At 35.8% G+C, this 8,355-nt stretch overlaps 1 protein-coding gene across 19 annotated transcripts in view; it reads right to left on the bottom strand.

Annotated features, from left to right (window-relative positions):
- Nucleotides 1–8,355, bottom strand: part of NUMB (NUMB, endocytic adaptor protein) — a 132,537-nt gene that overhangs the window by 54,494 nt on the left and 69,688 nt on the right. For 13 of the 19 annotated variants that reach the window (XM_023761394.1, XM_023761389.1, XM_023761392.1 and 10 more), the window contains one exon: nt 7,942–8,026. The exons of the other annotated variants lie outside the window; for them this stretch is intronic. The gene's annotated coding sequence lies outside the window, so the exon portion shown is untranslated. The remainder of the gene's footprint in view (nt 1–7,941; nt 8,027–8,355) is intronic. 19 annotated transcript variants of the gene reach the window in all.

The raw sequence follows: 8,355 nt of genomic DNA on the forward strand, positions 1-8,355 counted from the left end.
GGGTTAAGTCCCAAAGATAGCAATAAAAGCAAAAATCACATAAATTCAAAATTATATTGGGAATGCCTTAAATCATCCATAAAGTACAATATTACACTATCTTGCAACACAGCTAGATATTTCTTTTTTTAATAGCAAGCTTATGTTTAGGATCTATGCTGTGAGAAAAATTTCTAACTAGCACTAGAACCACAGGGCATGCTCAGACCATGGGAGGCGCAAAAACAATGTATAGCAGAAACTTACTGAGCAGAACAGCAAGATATCTAAATTTAATTAAATCATTTTTAAACTATGACTTTTATTTTACTGTTCTCTGAACAAACATGGTTGAATGTGAATATATACAACTGCACTGTATTCTTCATCATTCTATCCCAGAATTCTATAGGGTAAGTTACATGAAAAAGAATGTATTGACTGTCCATCTGCTAAAAAAAATAATTTGTTTACTCATAAAATACCATGTTAAATCAACACTACATTAAATTAGAACATTTTACTACAAGCATAAAGTATTTCATATTTGAATTTTCTCTCTTTGATTTTTAGTATTTCTTATGATGTGGAACTTGATCAAGATTTAGAGTGAAGAAAAAAAATCTTTTTATTTGGTCAAGTTAAGTAAGTGAAAAAATGTAAGGAATCCTAGACTCAGAGCATGGCCAAAGGATTTAGAGGTAGGTCATCTACTCAATCCTATTCAACAATAAATTCTAAGAATTTTGGATTAATTTTCCTAACTGGCATAATCTGTCTAACAGGAAACAATTTATAACTTATTAACTTGTACCACTGGCTCAGATGTTCCACTTAGGCACTGAGCCAAATGAATAGCAACAAAGTACAACTTCATTAACAACAGTGAGATAAACACAGGACTAATAAAATTCATTTTTAAAGTTCATAGTCAGTTTTGTGATAAAAGTTAATTTATAAACAGATTCATGGAAAGGTACATAGAACAAATGGTTGTAGGTTTTTTTAAAGCTACTGCTAAAAAAATATATTCATTCAGCTTCTGTACAAACCTCGGTGTCAGTAAATTTAAAATTTGTTTATATTTCAGTTGAACTTTTTTGTTTGTTTTTGTTAATCCTCACCCGAGGATGTTTTTCCACTGATTTTTAGGGAGAGTGGAAGGGAGCAGGAATTGAACCCAGGACCCTTTGGTCCACAGGCTGATGCTCTATCCACTGAGCTAAAACAGCTAGGGCTCAACTTTTTTTTATATTAATAGGAAACGTATGGTTAGGGTATCTTGAATACTGTACTACCTTATTTCTGAAAACTGTGCCAACTATGGCATTTTGAATTAGAATATTTTAAGAACAGAGTATTGTAATTTTTCAATAGCTAAAACTAAAACACTTTGCTTTATTAACTATCAGACCAATGAGTTGAAATGAACAATAAATTGTCTGAAATATCCTAAAGATTAATATTTGAGAAGAGAACATTGTCACAATTTGAATGTCGAAGCTCTCCAGCCACATACTCCTCAGGCCTGATTACAATTTAGATCACATGTTCTCAATCAGGGTATCATATACCCAACAGGTTCTTCAGATTCAGCAACGTCCTAAGATTATGTATAAATCTGAATGTACATGTGTCTGTGCACTTTCTAAGACAAACTTCAACTTCCATCAGAATTTCAAAGGATTCTGTAACTATCAAAAATTTAAGAGCCCCTGATTTAAACAGTAGTCTGTGATCCTTACCTATTAACTGACTTTAAATTAACTTACTAATTTTCATCTTCCCACTCATCTTATCCAAAATATTCTTTCTTTTGTTTTGATATGTGGCTTCTTTATTTACTCCTAAAAGATAATAATGGAAAGCCAGAGCTTCATAAAACGAGGAAAGACCCTGTCTACTTAAAACTGCAGTCAAAGGTGGCTTCAAAACCAGAACCTGTATATTTTTAAGAAACATTTTCCTAAAAAGCTATCTCTTCTGAGTACTTTTTCTTTCAGTTACAAAATCAGTTTTATCTTTTAGTTGACCACTTCATTTCAATTGAGAAAATAACTGAATTTGCGATTCAGCTATACTTACCTTTACCTGTTAAGGTACATTAAGACTTAGCTAAAAATACATAATACCTATCACCCCTAACCCTGCATAACACAGACAGCCTTCAAGAATTAAATCTTTACGTATAGAACAAAATAATTTTGCTCTGATATAGCCAGCGAGGACTGATTTAGCAAGGAACTTTTTGATGAAAAAGGGGCAGAACTGCTGAGAATGCTAGCCTACTTTTTACACTACTTTCTTCCTCTAAGCATCTGTCAAGTGTGGGATGAGAAAAAGGTGCTGGAATCTGGAGAGGCAGATTAGAATAAAAATATAACTGGGTCCAAGAATTTTAAAAAGAGAGACAGACACACAGAAATGCCACTTGAAAATTTATAGAAATAGAACAGTTCTGCTCTCCTTTACTGACAAATAACTTCACAAATTATCTATACACATCATCTCTCCAATTCTTTAACTCTCTCCAGTCTGACTCCTTCCTCTCCCTCACAGCCCTCTCCCTTTATACAAACCATCAACAGAAGACTTGTAAAATATATCTTAAATCTGTTCACTGCTCATCTCCACCATCAGAACCATGGTCCAAGACAACTTTTGTCTCTTACCCCGACTAGTATATGCCATCAACTAGTATTAATTTCTATTTCCTCCACTGTCCCCCTCTGATCAACTGTGTACACAAAGTAGTCAGTGTAATATTTACAAATGTAAAATGGATCATGGCACTGCATAACAGTGCATCTTCAAATTAAACCAAACTCTCAGCATCCAGGAAGTCAGTATGGCATAATAATTCATATTGCCCACAAAGTGCTTGGAACAGTGCCAAGCACACCACAAATACTCAGTAAATGTTAGCATTTAAGGGAAAGCCCCAGTCTGCCTTTCTTACTTTGAAGTGACATTCTCCCCAACTAACTATGATCTTTTCATTTAATTGCAAGTTCTTTCCCACTCTGTGCCTGCTGTTTTCCTCTCTCTGAAATGCTTTTTTCTCAGACCCTTCAAGAACTTATGATTCCCACTCATACTTTAAGTCTCAACCTAAATGTCATCTCATTGATAAGGGCTCCTTTTACCACTTTCTAAATACCACTTTCTATAACTCTTTATTGTATTACTCTTCTCATTTCCTTCATAGTGGCTTATATTTTATAATTACTTTTTTGTTTCATTGGTTAAACTCCTTCTTGAACATCATCAGATGACTAAGCATCCATCCAAGAAATTCTCCAACTGGCAGGAAGCAATGGGTTCTGTGTATCCAAATGATCTTAATTGATATAGGTATTACTCTCCTTTCACATGAAGCTAAAATATTGGTCATTAATATGAATATGTCATAGCCTATGCTGTGATTCATTATACCTACACCCTTACCTTAACACCTTAAGTGCCATGTCAGTCACCAGTGACTGAAACAGAAAGGAAGACAAAACAGGCTTGGCGCTTAATTGTTAATGAAATATAACCCTGTGTCCAACAAAGTATTGTGCTATGTGCTGGAAGAAGAGGATCCAGGGTGAGAAAATAAAGGTTATTTCCTCCTTTAAGGTCTTGAATGATATAAACATAAGATATGAGAACCAAAAAGGGGGCATTTCAAGCAGGGAATGGGATGGAATGAAGAGTCATCATCCTATATAATAAAGGGCTAATATGCAAATTGTCTCCTTGACAGGAGTTCAATCGGGAGTTCAACCAAGGGGCAGGGCCGGCTGGTCAACCGCCCACAGCTCCTCCCCCTGGCAGGCCCTGCCCCCCGTCATCCCCCCGACTCCGATTGGGTTTGGGGCCAGCCCGCCAACCACCCGCGGCGCCTCCCCCAGCCGGCCCCGCCCCTGATTGGCCCCTATTGGGTCGGGCCAGTGGGACCCACTCGTGCACAAATTTGTGCACTGGGCCTCTAGTATGTATATAATAGTGTATATTTCATCAAAGCTATGATACTATCGAATACAACATGCATCATTATTTTATGTTCCACTAACGAAGAAAAAATTGTTAATAATTGTTCATTAATTGTGAAATACCATCAATAGTAAGATGCCTCTCAGTATGAGAGATGCATCATAGTTTCAAAGATGTTAAAGTTTGAGGAAAAAAGGAAGAAGAGAAGAACAAGAGGAGGAAAAGAGAGGGGAGGAGGAGAAAAAAAAGAAAATTGCCATTCTATTATGAACACAAAATCGGTCTCCCAGGAACCTCAAGAAGTCTCAGTAATATGGAATATTGATTATTCATTAAAGTTTGTTATCAGGAAGGGGAGAAAAAGCTACTGAAAAGAATGCTCACAGAGTAGTCCTTGTTTTGTTTCCATTTTCCCTTGTATACCTTCATCTATCCCTTTATTTTTAGTTTTCCTAAATCATTTTCTGTCTCTTAGTAATCCAAACTGAAAATCTTGATTTTTTTAAAATATATTTTTTATTGATTTCAGAGAGGAAGAGAGAAGGATAGAGAGAAAGAAACATCCATGAGAAAGAAACACCATCGATTGACTGCCTCCTGCATACCCTTCACTGAGGATCGAGCCCACAACCCAGGCATGTTCCTTAACCTGGAATGAACCGTGACCTCCTGATTCATAGGCTGATGCTCAACCACTGAGCCACGCCGGCCAGGATCTTGGTGTTTTTATAAAGATAAGTTAAATATAACAAAAAGATAAGCCTTTTTGCCTGGACAGTGTGGCAAAAGGTAAGGTCCTAGTAGCATTCTAAGTCCCTGGTTCCAGCTATTCTTAAGGCCTATTATAATCTTGTCCTTGGCCCTAGCTGATTGCACAGTGGTTAGTGCGCCAGCCCGTGGTCCAAAGGGTCATGGGTTTGATTCCCAGTCAAGGGCACGTACCTTGGTTTCAGGTTCTCCAGCCCTACAGGGGTGTGTGTAGGAGGCAACACTGATGTGTCTCTCTCTCTCCTCCTCTCTCCCTTCCATTTCTCTCTTCTCCCTTCCTTTCACTCTCTCTAGAAATCAATGGAAAAAATATCATCGGGTGAGGATTAAAAAAAGAGGGGAAAATATTACTTAGCAGAAATTTAAGATAACAAAATAATACTTTGAACAGCTTTATGCCAAATACTTTAAGTAGATGGATTCTTAAAAAAAAAAAAAACAATAACAACATTCTAAAAACTGACCTAACTAGAAACAGAAACCCTAAAACCATGTAGAAAACGAATACATACCTCTCAAAAAATACTAAGTCCACATGCCTCCCCCAAAATACCAAGTCCAGACAAGTTGAACAGAAGTTCAACCAAACTTTTAAGAAATAGATCATTCCAGTCTTAAATAAATCCTTTCAGAGGGGTAAAGAAAGATTAGTTCTCAACTCATTCTTTGAGGTCGGCATAATCTGGATACTAAAATCAAATCAGGACAACATAAGAAATAAAAATTACGGGCCAATTTCACTCATGAACATAGATGCAAAAATCCTAAATGAAGTACTAATAAACTAAATCCGAATGTATAAGAAAAGATCACCATGATTAATTTGGGTTCATTCCAGCAATGCAAGGGGTAATTCAACATTAGAAAATATATCATTGTCATTCACTGCATTAACAGAATAAGGGAGGATAACCACATGATCTCATAAATGCAAAAAAAATCATCTGATAACATTCAATATTTCTTCTTCTTCTTCTTCTCTCTCTCTCTCTCTCTCTCTCTCTCTCTCTCTCTCTGACGTGCGCGCGCGCGCGCACACACACACACACACACACACACACACACAATCTTAGCCAACTAGCAACAGAAATGTCTTTAACCTATAGAGTGTCTATCAAAAATCTACAGCAAACATTATTAATGGTGAAACATAACAATGCCCACTATTCAAAAATTAGGTGCAGCATAAGAATGACCTCTATTAACATTTGCATTGAATAATGCCCTAGAAGTCCTAACTAGTCTAGTAAGGCAAGAAAAAAAAATGGCATAAGCACTGGAAAGGAAGACAAAATTTGCATTTGTAATACTTTAATAAAATACTTTAGTAAGGTTGCTGAACAGAGATGTATATACCAAAAAGCTTATAGCAGCAAATAGAAAATGGAAAGAAAAACAAGAAAAATATATGATTTACAATATTAACAAGAAATAAGGTATCTAATAATTAAATCTAAGAGAAGACTTGAGAGATCTTTATGGAGAAAAGATCTTTACTGAAATATATTTTTAAATATAAAAAAACTAGAAAGATAGACCATATTTAAGGACAGAAAGGCTCAATATGATAAAAAGAATATATTAGCCCTGGCTAGGTGGCTGGAGTGTTATCCCATACACCAAAAGGTTGTGGGTTTGGTTTCCATTCCCGATCAGGGCATGTATAGCAGGCAACTGACCGATGTTTCTCTCTCACATCAATGTCTCTCTCTCTCTCTCTCTCTCAAATCAGTAAAAATATATCCTCACGTGAGGATTAAAAAAAAGAAGAAAAGAATAAATTAAATGCATGTGTAGATTAAAAGCAATAGAGATCTTGGGCTCGCATATGAGACAAGTTCCATTTTTTAAATAACAGCTTTTGAGAGTTTATTTGAAAATTCTAGTAGAGAAATGGTACTCTGCTCTATTGGGGAAGGTAATCCTCTTCAACAAAGTGTGCAGCTTCAGGAGGGGCACACATCGGTGAGGAAGGAAGGGGAGACTCACCTAGCCAGCCAGATTAGCCAAATCAACCCTGGAGATCAATGGGCTAACAGATTTTGCAGCCAGATCTCCTTACAGCCTGATAGCATTCTTTAAACTTTTGCGTAACTTGACTCAAATTACTCCTGTTCATAGATATTTTTGCAATTGGCATAAATTTATTATCACTAATTACAAGAATTTTATTTTAACCAAATTGTAGTAATAGCTGATATGGCACTTCAGAATTGACAGCTGCATTGAACAAGTATGAATGAAGAGCACATGATCAGTATTCAGCTGAGTTCTATTGAATGTCCCATTGGTTCAAACATCAACCAAACCCATTGGTTCACCATATGTAAGCTCTGATAACCACTCCCGGAAGTGATAAAATATAGCCAACATTTTACATAACCCATAAGGTTTTTTTGTTCTTGGTAATTCTTGTGAACATTACCAAAACACCATCTCCTTAAAAGCCACCTAAAAATGTATACATCTATTCTAAATACAAATTTATTTTACAAAAAAGAAAACAGACAAAACACATTCATAATACAATGATTGTACTGGACTAAAAGGGTATCCTAGTAGACCTATTTGTAGTTCTCATACATACAATACCCTTGTACATGTGAGACCTGTAAGCAGTTGCCCAGTTTGAGTTACATCAGATCTGAACTCAATCAAATGTATGATTTTCTTTAGATTTACCTTATTCAAATTTAATTTTGGTTCATGTCAGTTTTGTGATATCTTATATTGCCTCTCAAATTTGGCTTTATTCAAATTTCCTAAACAGAATTAGAAATAATGATCATGTTTTACTGGTTGCTAGATGATAATACTGGGTACCAGGCACTATTAAAAGTGCTTTCTACATATTGTCATTTAATCTTAACAGCAACCCTATCAGATGTATAAGACTGCTATCATCATTTCACAGATAGGAAAACTGAGGTATAGAAACTTTAGTTAACTTTCCCAATGTCACACAAGTAAGTGGAGAAATTTAGGGACTCATACCCAGACTCAAATGCAGAGTCTCAGACCCTTAATTACTATGTTATACTATATTTAAAAGATACAAAATTATTATGGATAAAAAAACTCACCATTAAAAATGTATCAGTAAAAGTTAAACAATAGTTAAGCAATATTAGTATCAATACAACTTATCATAGGTTGATATTTCACAGTTATTTAAAAGATTCATGCCCATGATTAAGAGTTTGAAGTTGGACAGACCTGTCTCTGAATCTTGGTTGTGCCCTTTACAAGCTGTGTGACTTTGGACAAGTTTCGTAACTTCACCAAGCCTCAGTTTCCTCATCTGTAAAATGAGAATAACACAAATCTCACAAATTGTTGTTAGTAACATAATTATTGCTACATTACACTAATATGGCAACTAAACAAAATACAGGGAACAAAATTAAAAGAGGAGGTTCTCAAATTTCCCTAGAAAACAGGACTTTATTATAATACTAGAGGCCCAATGTACAAATTTCATGCAAGAGTAGGCTTTCCTTCCCTCGGCTGCCAGCACCGGCTTCCCTCCGGCACCTGGGAACTGGGCTTTCCTCACAGACCCAGCTTCGTCCAGAAGGACATCGGGTCTATAGCATACTATGCTTTATTATTATAGATACAAGATGACTA

This window comes from Myotis lucifugus, unplaced genomic scaffold, assembly GCF_000147115.1.
Source record: "Myotis lucifugus unplaced genomic scaffold, Myoluc2.0 scaffold_207, whole genome shotgun sequence".
NCBI lineage: Eukaryota > Metazoa > Chordata > Mammalia > Chiroptera > Vespertilionidae > Myotis > Myotis lucifugus.